This window comes from Haematobia irritans, chromosome 3, assembly GCF_050003625.1.
Source record: "Haematobia irritans isolate KBUSLIRL chromosome 3, ASM5000362v1, whole genome shotgun sequence".
Classification (NCBI taxonomy): Eukaryota; Metazoa; Arthropoda; class Insecta; order Diptera; family Muscidae; genus Haematobia; species Haematobia irritans.
Genome location: NC_134399.1, coordinates 2177705 through 2191626, shown reverse-complemented (window position 1 = coordinate 2191626; position 13922 = coordinate 2177705). Strand labels below are relative to the sequence as shown.

General features: G+C 30.7%; 1 protein-coding gene across 1 annotated transcript in view; it reads right to left on the bottom strand.

Moving 5' to 3' along the window:
* tyn (trynity) overlaps positions 1 to 13922 on the bottom strand; it is a 92354-nt gene that overhangs the window by 53951 nt on the left and 24481 nt on the right. The window contains exon 2 of the mRNA XM_075303234.1: positions 12225 to 12320. The gene's annotated coding sequence lies outside the window, so the exon portion shown is untranslated. The remainder of the gene's footprint in view (positions 1 to 12224; positions 12321 to 13922) is intronic.

Here is a 13922-nt window from a genome sequence, read left to right as displayed (position 1 = left end):
TCATACAACTTAATAAATTCATTAAATCCCTTTCTTGTGACTTTTTTATGTGGTGTTCATTTCAAAGTGAGAAGATAAAATATTCAACATTGTGATTGTGTAGCAGACAGAGAACATCATCCAATTGCAGCATTGGACACGCATGTAACGTCACATGTAGAGTTAAATATTTTAAATAAACACATCTTAAAAGGATGCTAAGCCACATTCACAGCTAAAAAAGGGTATGAGACAACAAAAATGTAAATAACGAATAAAGATGTGTAAATCCGGTGGTTTTATGTTTTAATGTAGGGAATCAGATGCTAAAAGCTATGCAATCATCCATGAAATGATAGTCGTCTCAAATGAAAGACTTAAGTCACAAACTTGTTGTGAGAACTGAGTGCGAGAAAAACGAATGGGTGGTCTAAGACAAAACGTAGTACATATAAATTATTAGTTTAAATAAAATTTTGGCGATTACTTCGATAGTCGAATGTCATATGTAAAAAAATTCAATCTAAAAGCGGAAAATCCAACGCATGGTCTAATACAAAACGTAGTGTATTTAAATAAAATATTGACGATTACTTCGGCGGTAAATTTCAAGTTCATAGGTAAGGAGTCTTGGTCAAAAAATTCAATATAAAATCGAAAAATACTTGACCTCATAATCCACAATTACTTTAGAATTGCGAAAGTTTTACATAAATGGTCAATGGTAAAACGTCAGGGATGAACTACTAAAATTTTCCCTATTAGTAAGGCGAAATATTTTTTTAGTAAGTATTACTTACTTACTTTAAGTTCTTTATGTATAAAGTGTGGCTTATAAGCTTCATACTTTTTTTAATTTCGAAGACAAAAAAAAACAGCATTGTTAATTCCTATTTAATAACAACATGATGGTAATTCGTATTGATTAAGATAGGTGTCGTCTCGATTTGTGTGTGAGAAAGACAGCACTATCACCAATAACTTTGCTTGAAATTTTACTCAAATATTTTTGTGGTCCCACAACCGCTTCCGATTGAAGATTTTGAGGTTGAGGGGTACATTTACTTTGGCCATTATAACAGGTCAATTGAAAATTCATAAGTTAGTGATCTGACAGTTGCAAAATTTATTCACACTGGAAAAATTCCAGTTGCTTTATATTTGTTTGAAGGAAGTACTTACAGTTATTCAGGACAACAATATATGATATTTACCTGAAAAAATAATAAAAGGTTATTAATAATGAGAAATTGAATTACAATAATAAGGCGGAAATAAGATTTTCAGAATTGAATTAAAAATTTAAAAATATGCAAAGCAATATTTATTTTATTTCTATTTTTTTATTTTTTTTTTATACGGATCATTCTAAAAGCGAAATAATTTTTCTCCCATACTTTGTACGAAATGCTTAAGATAAAAAAGGATTAAAAATTTGCTGATGAGAACATATTCATATATTAATATACTTGGGATACTAATAATGTAAAATATTGCATGTGTATAGTCTGGATCCATATTTTAATGGAGAGTAGTTTGGATTCAGAAATATAAATAACCAAATCATTATACTTTGGATTTATACAAGAAATATGTAATTAATATAAAATTTTAAATAAAAGTTTTATTCAGTTGCAGGCCAAAATTTTATTTTATTTTTGGATTTTCTTAGAAAAGTTCTATTTTGTTAATTTTTAATTAAATTCTTAGTTTGTTTTAAATTCTCCACCTTTCAAAAGAATATTTTATTATGTCACTAATTGTAAATAAATACTTTTTAGGTATTATACATTCTTTTCTATGTCTGCATTGAGTTGTCATTGGCCTTCTTTAATATCTTAACAGATACGTGTATTGATGTAACTTGCAATGCGTAGTGGATCTCATCCTGGGCTATTACAACATTTTTACATGAAACAAACAGGGGACAAACATAAGCATGTGTTTGTTAACAAGGCATGTAAATATTTAACATTATGCAAATAAACACTATTTTTATGTAAAGATAAAAATCCCTTCTATACAAGCACCTTAAGACACAATTTAAAAAATATCTTTGAAAAAGTAGAGAAAAAACTTGAAAAATAAAAACAAACATTTACACAGCAATTTCTGACTGGAAAATAAGTTGGACGTTGGTTTTTGAGTTGTTTGTTGTCGTTGTTGTTGTTTTTGGTTACCTCCACCAATAACTTTAACTGCTTTATATGGTATATGGAGTAATTTGAGGAGATTGTATATGTTCTTGCCTTACCCCAATCTTATTTGCCAATATATGGGCGAAACATTAAAGAAAATCACACCATATATGGGAAATGAGGTTTCTTTCAATGGCATCAAGGAATAGAGAATAGACCATATATAATTTTTTCTAGTCTTTCCAGATATTGTTAAACACATCACATCACCTTCTACAGCAAAAGATAGGTTAGAAGAGAATTCATCCAAAACGCAATTACCCACGAATAGTACACTCTGAAATGATTGGCATTGCTTATAAAAATAGAAGTGTTTCGTGATTTTTTTTTTAATTTTAACAAATTTGAAAATAGTTTGTCCTTGGAAATGGTTTTTAATGTTCTACAAAGTTTTAAAAAAAATATATTTGAAATTTATATTATATTCGAAGTACTAATCTTTACTATACTAGTAATCTTTAGATAGCAAGTGCTTCTTTTTTACTTTTGTGATATTAAATAAATATTAATTTAAAATATACAATTTATTTTTATTTATTTTAAATTAAATTTAAATTTAAATAAATTTACAATCATAATAAATGAAGAAAATAAACAGAATAAGATTGGTGCTAACAACATAGGTTTTCGACATGTGGAGTTAATTAGAAATAATTATTGTTTAAATATTTCTTTCTGTGTTTATCATATTGGTGCACTAAATAGAACATGGGTTGCATTTTTCTTTTCTTTTTTGGATTGCTGTTCAATGGTTGGAATTGCCGCACTATATTTTATACTTCCTTATTTATATCGATAATACTAATAAAACCAGCTTAGAAGCTTTGAAGTATCAAAGAGTCTATGAAGTCTTGGTGTAACAGTTAAACACATTTCTACTCGATCAAAATGTAGCTTGGAAAAAAGTATTTTACACCGACAAAAAATGGGATTGAATGAATGGAATAAAAATTGTTATAAAGGAATGTTGTGCCTTTTTTATCATAATTATAGAAATTCTAGTCATTGTATTATACTTTTCACAAATCAAGCAATATTGCTGCAATTTTCTTTATATATTAATATTTTGTTCGCATATATAACAAAATCTCTAATGGCTTGATTAGCCCATATTTGACATTATTATAGATTAATTATTTTTTGCTTACTGCTAATAATTAAATATTTTCCATTAAGAACCTCCTGATTTTTAATTAGTTTATGCCCTATTAAATAAGCGTATATCGTCAACTCCTAAAAAGAAAACAATTTCTCTATGTAGGTTCCTCGTTCCCCTGACTCTCTAACCTCAAATCTAACACAAATTTTATGTTATGGACATTATGGTCCAGTCTTCCAAAGCATTTGAGATGCTGTTGGTCCAGACTGCAAAGAAATTCTAACCATTCAAGCCTTTGCACAACTTTTGTTTTAGTTTTTCTTTTTGTTGATGTGCAATTTCTTTGAGGCCATGCAGCAAACAAGCAATTGATTTTTTTTTGTAGTATCATTCATGTTTTTCTATCTATTTTGGTGTGCCTCTCATTGTTCCCGGGCTCCATTGTAATTGCTGATGTCTTAAAGTTATTCTCGTTTTACACTATTCTATAATTTGCGTGCCAAATAAGCGTATGTGCTACTTTGTTGTTGTTGAGTTCTTCATCATCCTCGTCATTATAGATAGGCCAATTGAACCCCACCACCGGTATTATGATCATCATTATTATTATTACCATTATTGCCATCGTCAACCACGTAGTCCACGCAAACTGAGGCTGGTAGATTTTTATTGCATGGTGGTGTTGATTAATCAAGTCTTGAGGTCATTTTCCAAGAGGTGATTTTAATCTAAGGTGTCCATGGTTGGCATGGTACCACCACTTTATGGGGGATTTGTTTTTTTGTCTTGTATGAAATGTTCTTTTGTAGAGGAGTAAATTCGATAGAATTTGTTTTCAAGTGAGAAAAACTCTATTTGATTCTGTTATAAATAAAAGAGAGCAGTCAAACGCATATCAAGTATTTTAGATATGTTATTAAGGCCAAGTGGTCAGGAGTTTTGCATGTAAACTGGTTCGATGTTGAATGAGGAAAAATCTTAGCCTTGGCTAAATATAGAAATATGGTGGAAAAAAATCTTTTATTGCAGGAAATGTCAGGGAAAGATTTATTAATATGGAAGAAATGCTTAATAATGTAGGGTAGCCTTGCTAAACAAGTAAAAATTGTTAGAGTAAATCGAAAGATGAAGTAATTGTAGATGCTCAGCGGAGACATCTGTGATAATTGGAAATAAGCAAAGCTTCTGCCCGACCGAACTTTCTTAATTACTCATTAACAAAAAATTTCCTCCTCGCACTACATAAAAATGTAAACTAACATAAGCGATTATGATTGTGACAATTGATTAATATAGGGTCGGTAATAGTTTTTGATCTTTGATCTATGGATATGATGTAAACCTTAAGTAGGTTCAAATAGTACGGTTCGAGAAGTTTAACATGAAATTAACAAGCAGGTAGGCCTGCTCATAGAACCATTTAAAAAAAACGAACTAAATTTCCTTTCTCAAATCGACATTTTGTAGCATATCTGAAAAACTTTTAAATTTAAGCTTCTATGATATCTTCCGAATATTTCGTAATCAGATTTTCCCAATCTTAGACACATTATTTGATTTTTGCGACTCCATTTGCTCAGAAAGTAAATTTGAAGACGATATAAAAAAGACTGCAAAGAAAAAAAAACGTTTGGAAAACGTGTACCGAAAACGTTTTTCTTTTGTTAGAGTTTTTTGAATTGCTACGAAAATTTTAAACTTTTATCACCAAAAAAAAATCGTTTGTTACAAAACTTTTATTTTTTCAATAAAAAAAAGTTATTTTTGAAACAACAACACAGTCCATTTCGTTTATATGAAACACTGTTCTTTTCTGACTTTAGGTCTTTAATAAGACACATTTTACAGTTCAAAATTTAATATATTACAATGTAATGTGGAACATTTTTTTCTGAATCTTCCGAACATATCTGGAATATATGTAAAAAAAACAACAAAAAACTTTGGTCGAAGCGGGGATCGAACCCACGACCCTTGTCATGCAAGTCGGACGTAGCAACCACTGCTCCACGGTGCCAAACTAAATGTTTGTTTCTGTTAAATAAACTTTGTTTATTCGGTTCGTGGGCGCCGCAAGCTATGCTATATAAATATAACTTATATGGATATTTATCTATTGATGACCATAACAGGTACATAGCTCAGTGGTTAGTGTGTTGACTTACAAAGTGCATGGTCCGCGGTTCGATTCTCCGTCCAGGCGAAAGGTAAAAAAAATTTTAAAAATGTATAAAATCGTATAATTGCTTCTACATTGTTGGTATTACAGGAAGAACTAAAAAACCTCGTGGATGTGAGAAAGATGTGAGGGAAAATGCAATTAGCAAGAAAACAATGTTTTTTTAGTTTGTCTTTATGAAATTGTTTTTACATCCTGGAAAAGAATAAACGTTTATCACAAAAAGTATATACTTTTCTTCCAAATACACTTCCTTACAGCGAAAAGCAAATGAGAAACGAACTTTGTTTGTCTAAAATTTCGTTTGGGAGGAAAGAATTATTTTTTGCGTGTAGATTGAAACCGCATTTTGGTTGTTTAAATGTTTAAAATAACACTAGATTTGAAATTTCAAGCAAGTAACATGAAAATATAGTTTCTAGGAGCTCTGACAGTAAAAAAGATGGATCGAAGGATCCATTTATACGATTCATCAGAAAACGAGCCGACATATGTGTCCCTTTACCAAATTAAAATATTCCTGCAGACAAAAACTATTTGTGAAAATTTTCAAAACATAGTTATATTATTGAAAGTTGTAGCGCAATTATAACAGGGATACACCGAAAAAATGTCCGTAGTTAAATTAATGCTAAATTTAACTTCCCAGCAAAAAAAATTTGGAAGTTCTTCCAAAGGCACAACTTTAAAAGCACTTCCATAAGATACACTTCCAATGATGTTCTTTATTTTAACTACCCAGGAAGTTGTTTAATTAAATTTTTTATAACTTGGTTTTTTCATACTTTTAATGGATAATTTTAACTTTTTTTTTGTTTCAAATAGGTTAAAAACAGAGTAAGAATTCATAATATTTTACAAATCATTTAAATTTTGTCGAAAAAATGCTAAATCCAATCTGAAAAAATTGTGAATTTTTCCGACAAGCGTTAGAATCCATTAAAAATTCTACAAAAATATTTATTTGACAAAATATTACAGAATTTTTTACTCTACATCCAAAACATTGAATTCGGATCACACCTAAAGAAGTGATGTAAATTCAGTGCAACGGCCGTTGAAATGGAGGACTTCCGTCCTATGACAAGTCCATGTTAAATTCATCGGTTCTGCGTCAATTTTGCACCACTTCCGGATCCAAAAAGAACATTTTCATTAATTTTTTGGTGACGCTTTTTTTGCTGGGTTATTGTTGTTGCCAAACAATTGTTTGTTTGTAGTTAAATTTGATTATTGTTTTCGACATTTTCCACAGCCCAATGAAATTTTAATTTTTTAAGTATGTCTCAAACATTTTATGAACTAAATGCGGGTATAAAGTTCAATGACCGTTCCTATAAGTTCAATATGAACTAAAGCAAAAGAAAATTTTCGTACGATTCCCAAAAATAGTAAAGAATGAACTATGGTATGATTAAAATGGTAATGATTTGACGCCAATGATTTTCTTCTTTACTTTTAGTTCATTTTTTCTTCTATGAGAGGCTGTAATTTCGTGAGTTGTAGTTAAAAAGCACATCAGGGCATTCAATTTTCGTGGTTGTAACAATGCCTTGTGGAAATCTCGCAATGTGGAGTATAATTTAGTTTAATTTTCGCACTACGTAGTTTATTTTTGCTGTAATACAGTTTACTTTTTTTCTGCGTAGAACTACCTTGCCCTACCCCAGTATATGGGTGCAATTTGATATTTCGATTAAAACGGAATAGAAAATTTATTATTTCCCCTATCTTGTTGTGCAAAAGTAGAAAACATGGCCCTTATTCATATTCAGTATACCATACTTCTTTTGTGGAATAATACCTGACCCCAAAGTTTTTGCCATTATGGATTCTATTTGTGTCTTCTAAATGTGGAGAAAATAGAAACGGCAGATCTATTAATATGCCTAATATAATGCCAGATTCTAAGCATCTAGGTATCACAAAAATAATATCAGGAAATTGTGGTGGCTATATCACAAAAAATTGTGTTATTGGAAAAAGGGGAAACTGCATCTATTGAAAACTTTAGCGGATACTTCCATTATTGTAGTCTGTAGCACGACTGAAATGTTTTGCTCATTCAATAATGTTCGAACTGCAATAATATTTCATGCATCTTGAAAATTGAGACACCATGTGTGTCCTTTGTAGGACAATATTAATTATTTAGTAACTTTTATTTTTTTTGTGTATATTGTAATGACCTTTACCTTAAAAGTCTTTTCATATGCACTTCTTGAAGATTTATGATATTATTGCCACCATAGAATATCAGATTGTTTAATTCAAGTAAAATCCATTGTCAAGTTCGTTAATAATCTTCAATGTCGCTGAATATTCTTTACATGGCACATATCATTTGGGGGATTTACTATGCTAGTAAGCCAAACATTGTGCACATTTTCGCTTACAATAACACATAAATCATACATAAGATTTTTGCCACAATTGTTTTGCCAGGAAAGTCTAGGAATACGGTCCATTATCTACAATTCCACAACTTGCTTTGTTTAGTGATCGTGGAATTTTAAGCCTTTGTAGGTGATCAATAACCCAACACACAATACATTGTATAAGGGACCCTCTTCAGTTGATGAGACGATATAAGTATACACTAATGTATGTCTACAATTGAAATGGGGGGATCTTAAAGTTGGTGCTACATGCGGCATGTCATAGTCATTCTATCTGTGCAACAATCAACATATGAGTCATGTTGAAATTCTGCATTATTGACATTGAAATATATGAAAGATTTTTACGACAGAACAAAAAAAAAAACAACTAAAAAAATAGAAAAACGACAAGAAAAACGTTGCTCTATGCTATTATAGGAAAGCATCTCATACACGTTTTTAAACTTGGTTTTGTCTAACCGTATGACGGAAGAATTTTTGAATGCATGATTTGACTTTGTGTACGGTGACGACTGACTGACTGACTGACTGACGGACTGCCAGAATGCCTGCCTATATGACGTTCTTGAGGACTACTGTAATGTGAAAATTTTTAAACAAATTTATGTACGCTTTGTGTTGCAAAACACATGTGTTGCCCATCTCCCTTCCTGCTGTTGATATTGCTCTCTGGTTCTGTTGTAATTTTCTTTATTCAATGTCATGCTGAATGTTTGAATGGCATATGCAATAAATTTCTATTTGATTTCCAGCCAAGTACATATGTAGCATTGCAATCCAAGAAAATGAACATCAAAAAAATCATATCATCAATGTTAAGTCTAAACTTAAAGAAAAAAAACTACACGCGAAAAAGTTAAACTAGATTTTAGAAGAAACCCATTGGATTCGAAGGAGTGTTTTTGGCTTTAAAACGTTATTTATACAAATTAAAGTCAACATTTTACAGTTTTCTCTATGCAAAATTGATACCAAATCTTTTGAGTTGATTTTTTGCAATATATTTTAACATTTTTTTTTTCTCTAAGTGTAGGAACCATTATTCAAACAACTTGAAAGTAATTTCCCGTTCGTCAGTAGCCAACAAAGCTTGGAAGAATTTCATGTTTTCCCTGCTTCTGGTACAAGAGCCTAGGATTTATTTATAACTCCAGCAGTGAGTGGTGTCTAAGCTAAATTTCCATCCTATAAAGCCATGACTTTGGCTTAAGAAAGGCTCACATTCTTGGCCTTTTGCTAGTACTTAGTTTCGTGATCTATGTTCAATTTATGGCCATGGTCTTGGGCCTTATGGGCTATGTGTTTGTTTGATGTCAATTTCATTTAAATGATATTCTAAATGAGTTCTACCAAAAGGTTTGCAAACGTTAGACTAGATCTCTTGTAGTTCTGTTTCTCTTTCATTGATGGGATACCTGTCATAGTTGATTTGGTTTAAGAATTTCCAGAAGATATGTTAGCATGTTGTCATTGATGACGGTAGCATCGTTTCTTTGGAAAATATACAAAAATTCTAAATGACACCAGGTATCGTGAGATTGGCATACCCCATGTGGTATAATGGTAGTTGGTCATTCTACTCTTCCACTATGTGATTTATGCCGAGGCGTAATGTGGAAAATATATGATAGCCATGTAATCAAATTAACATTTGCTGTATGATTTGTAGATAGACTATGAAATGTCTACAAGAAATAATTTTGAAATATCACAAGTTGTCAGATTGCATATGGTTAAGTTTGCAAAAACATTTTATAAAAAGATATATTGGGACTGGTAGTCAAGATGATATAATAAAACAATATTTATTTGCCAAATGGATCAATAATTCAATTTGATAATAATTTTGCTATTATATTTCGTTGCTACTATATTATTTAGAACAGAATTTATGATCAAACTTTAATTCTTTTGCCCCTGGACAAAATCTTTCCATTTTCCAGATAAATCTAAAATTTGTCACATTAAATATATATATATGTTTTTTTTTTGTGGGATGAATATATTTTATATATTCATAAGAATCGAAAAGCATTACAAAACGCAAGATTTGCATTTTTCTCTGATTTTCTGAGAATCCATTACGTAAATACCTTGCGTTGAAAGAAGAGTTTTCTTTACTGAGGAACGAATTTTTAGACAATTTTTTTTACCCTACGAAATTTCTTTAGAAGCAAATAAATAAGTTTAAAGTCAATTGTTGAATCGTTTATAATAAATTCATGTTGATATATACTAAAAGAAAATATTTTATAAGAAAGGAAAATTTCGGTTTTCTAAAATTTTGTTCCGGAGGAAAGTATTTTTTCTTCGGTGTGAGAATTATCCGCAGCTGCTCATTTTTAATTACACACCTTGTGGTTTAAAAATTTTAATCCTGTACGTCCGTCTCTGATCGTCAATCCTAAAACCTATTTCTTGGAAAATTTTTACATGGTATTTCTTGTACACTGATAGAAGAGATTTCTTTTCTGAGGAACTTAATTTTAGACAAACAAAGTTTTCTGTTGGCGCTATCAAATTTTCTTTTAACTCAAATAAAGAATTGGAGACAATCGTTGAATCTCTCATTAAAGTATTTTTTCTTTGGACGAAATCTCACATGTTTTATGTGAAAGACTTTTGGCGCAAGGACAAAAGATATTGGAAACCCCTAATATATATTTCTATCGCATTGTACATTAAAAAACATATAGTAACTTGATTTTCCAAAATAGTTTCAAACTGCTCACACCTTCTTAAGCAATCCTCCTGACATCTGATATCCGTTAAACATCCATAACTGCAAAAGTAACGGTTCAGAGTGGATATACCATCCGATTCACAGATATAATCCCATATAACCTAATTTAATAATATTTCGGCTTCAAACTCAGTATGTTTTTGTTTGGGATAATTTCAGAAGTACAAAGTATTTAGCATGATAAGTTTTAATGTATTTCTCTAACATATGTAACATCCGAATTGAAGAAGTATGCTTCAAAGTTAAATGTTAACGTCTTCTCACAAAGAACTTTCTATCAGAACCATTAACATTAAATAAAAAACAAAAGACTTAAGAAATAAACTCTGCCAAAGAATTAGATTATGCTTTTCTCTTTTAATATCTATTTCAAAAACTTCTACAAATATTTGTTGAAAACTAACAGTACCTTTCTCTTAGAATCCCTATGAAATATTCAAGATATTTCTTTGCTTGGTTCGCTTAAGTAGTTTCGTTACCCTTTGAAAACAAAAAAATAACATTTTAAAATGCTGATTTAAAAACCATTAAAAGCATGAAATGCTAAACGATGTTTTTTCCCCTCATTTAATGATTGTTAAGATCATAGTGATTGTTCTCTTCGTTTTTTTCCCGTAAGCCATTCTCTTTGGTGTAATGTTAAAATACCAGAAAATGCATTGCCCTTTTTCTGCTGACTGATGCTATAAGAAGGTCTTTAAGCATTTTGCATATTTGCAAGTAAGCCACTGTTAACGCATTTAAACACTTGGAAAACTTCTAACTTCCGCCTTGTTGCTTAAGAGTAGCAGATAGGAATAACCTCAAAATGAAGGGGGCTAGCATAACAAGACAATACGAAAATAAAAGAAGAATGGTAAAATGGCCATAGTAATGGCAATGAATGAATTTATGAAGGCTTTATGGAAAAAAGCCAACTAACAAAAGTTCAAGAACCATTCTCGTGGCATTTGTTTTTGTGGGGAATACACTCTATAAGGAATTCTGGAAAATGTGTGTTTCCAGCAAACTAAGTAAGCTAGCTAGGAGGTGGTTGGTAAAAACAATATGCTTAGGCCATGACTTATACAAAAAATTGAGAGAAACAAAAGAAAAGAAATATAGAAAATTTTCCCTTGGCTTCATTACATATGCACGCGCTATTTCTCTTCTTCTTCTTCTTCAACTACTAGGGAAAATGCCTGAAAATATACGGCATGTTAGTACAAATACGACATTGATGGTCTTTTGGAGTCATAAACAAGAACCATGCCAAGATTTCTATCAATATGAAAAAAGTTCATATAAAGACGTCTTCAACACCTGCTGTGCTATCAGAAAAGCATTACAAACTGGCAAATGTTCCTTATAAAAGAAGGACGGACTGTAGTTTATTGCTTCACTCTTAGAAAGAAATCATATTTATTTCTATTACGCACTTTAAAACATATTTTCTGACTTTACTTCAGGGTTCTTGATTGAAAAAAAATTGATTCTAATGGCTTTGAGTGTTATTTAATGTTAAAACAGGCGCCCTTCATTACTTGATTTACTTAATGGATTTTTCTAATGCTCTTGAATAAGATTTTACTAAGTAGTGATAGTAAAACAGGGAAATGGGTTTCTTTGGTTCTAGTTCACTTACCTTTTACACAAATGCTTTATAAGCCTATTGCTCTTCGCAATTATGATGGTTTAGAACAATAACTCCAAACTCCTTACGATGACTGCAATCAAAAGGCTGTAACGATAGATAATAGAAATTTCAATGAGATTATTATAAAAGCTACATGAGTTTTTTTATTAAATAGTATTAGAAAAGTGCGATTTCCGATAGAGTGCAATATATTGCACGAGACATGTCACGTTAAACCATACCATGAACAAAAATGAAATAATTATTGCATTTGATATACAATTGCAGGTGTTAGATATGAATTGTAAGATAATGGAAATATAATTTTTCCTATTTCGTGTATACAATTATATGCCTCAAATGGCTTTTTAATATTAAAGGGAAGAAAGAAAAACCAACCAAAACTATTAAAAAATTGTTTAATGAATATCGTAACACCAGTTTCTGGTGAACATATGTGCCATGATTATTTTAGCTTTATAGAAAGCAAATCTGAAGATTAAAGGCTAAGGAAGATATTAGCTTTCTCCAACTACGGTCGCAATTTATTAATTTCTTAATAACAAGTGACTGTTTACAGGTTAAATATTTAACCAAAAAGGGTCAGAATGAAGTGATCTTCATACAATATATAATTCTCTGAAATATGCTTAACTTCGAATAGTTTTAGTTTTTAATTATTGCGATACATTTTAGTGCAGCTCTATCTCAGTTTGGACCGAAAAACCAAGTTATTTTCTTCTAGGAAACAATTTAGAATTTAGTCGTGTTTCTGCTTTTTTCTTGATGTGCTATCAGATTCCTTTAAAATTGTCTTAACGACAACTTCAATTTGCAAATTCAGACTCGACTTCAAGTAGAAATTATGCCATTTTTCAAGTTAAAAACTCATTGAAAATAATGTATTGAAAGACATTTCCCATTTTGGAATGCTTTTTTACTCTGTATACAATATACAAAAATTAAATTTGTTGACGATTTCATTAATTTTAAAGAATTTTTCAAAATTGTTAAAGTGAGGTTGACTTTGGTCAAAAAATATTCTTTCATGTAAAGATATCAATTTTTTAAGTCGAAGCACTTATTTATAAGGACAAAACGACTTCAGTGAAAAGTTTATCGACTTTTGGACTATATATCAGATAAATGTGCCTTCCAAGCTAAGCAAAATGTGCATTTGTATCTTACAAGAAATCTTTGGCCTCTCGATATTTTTTTAGCGAAAAAAAAGTAAAAGTTAAAGATAATTTCTTAATTTTGTAATAGAATACAAATAAAATTCTTATCCCCCATAAGCATCCAACTGATTTAACTCTTGACAATTTTTTAAGGAGATCCGCTTTGGTAACTGTCCCAGAAGAATTTTGTGTCAAAAAGATAGAAGGTCGAATATATATCTAAGGGTATGGTTACACTAGGCAAATATGTGCCCAAAATGAGTGTCAAACATTTTTCCAGGAGCACTTTCGAAATATCTGTATACCGTTTTTGATAAATACTCCTATCGTGATGGAATATATTCAATATGAGCTAAAAACGTTTGCTGGTTTGGCAGTGGCGACGAATTCTTTTTCGATTTCTGTCAAATATTTGCCCAGTGTGACCGTACCGTAACTTTCAAAAAATTGTCAAATGGAAAACATGGAGCCTGAAAGTGCAAGACTGTGTTTTTACTAAAGATGATAGCAAACCTTCCTAAATTGCGTC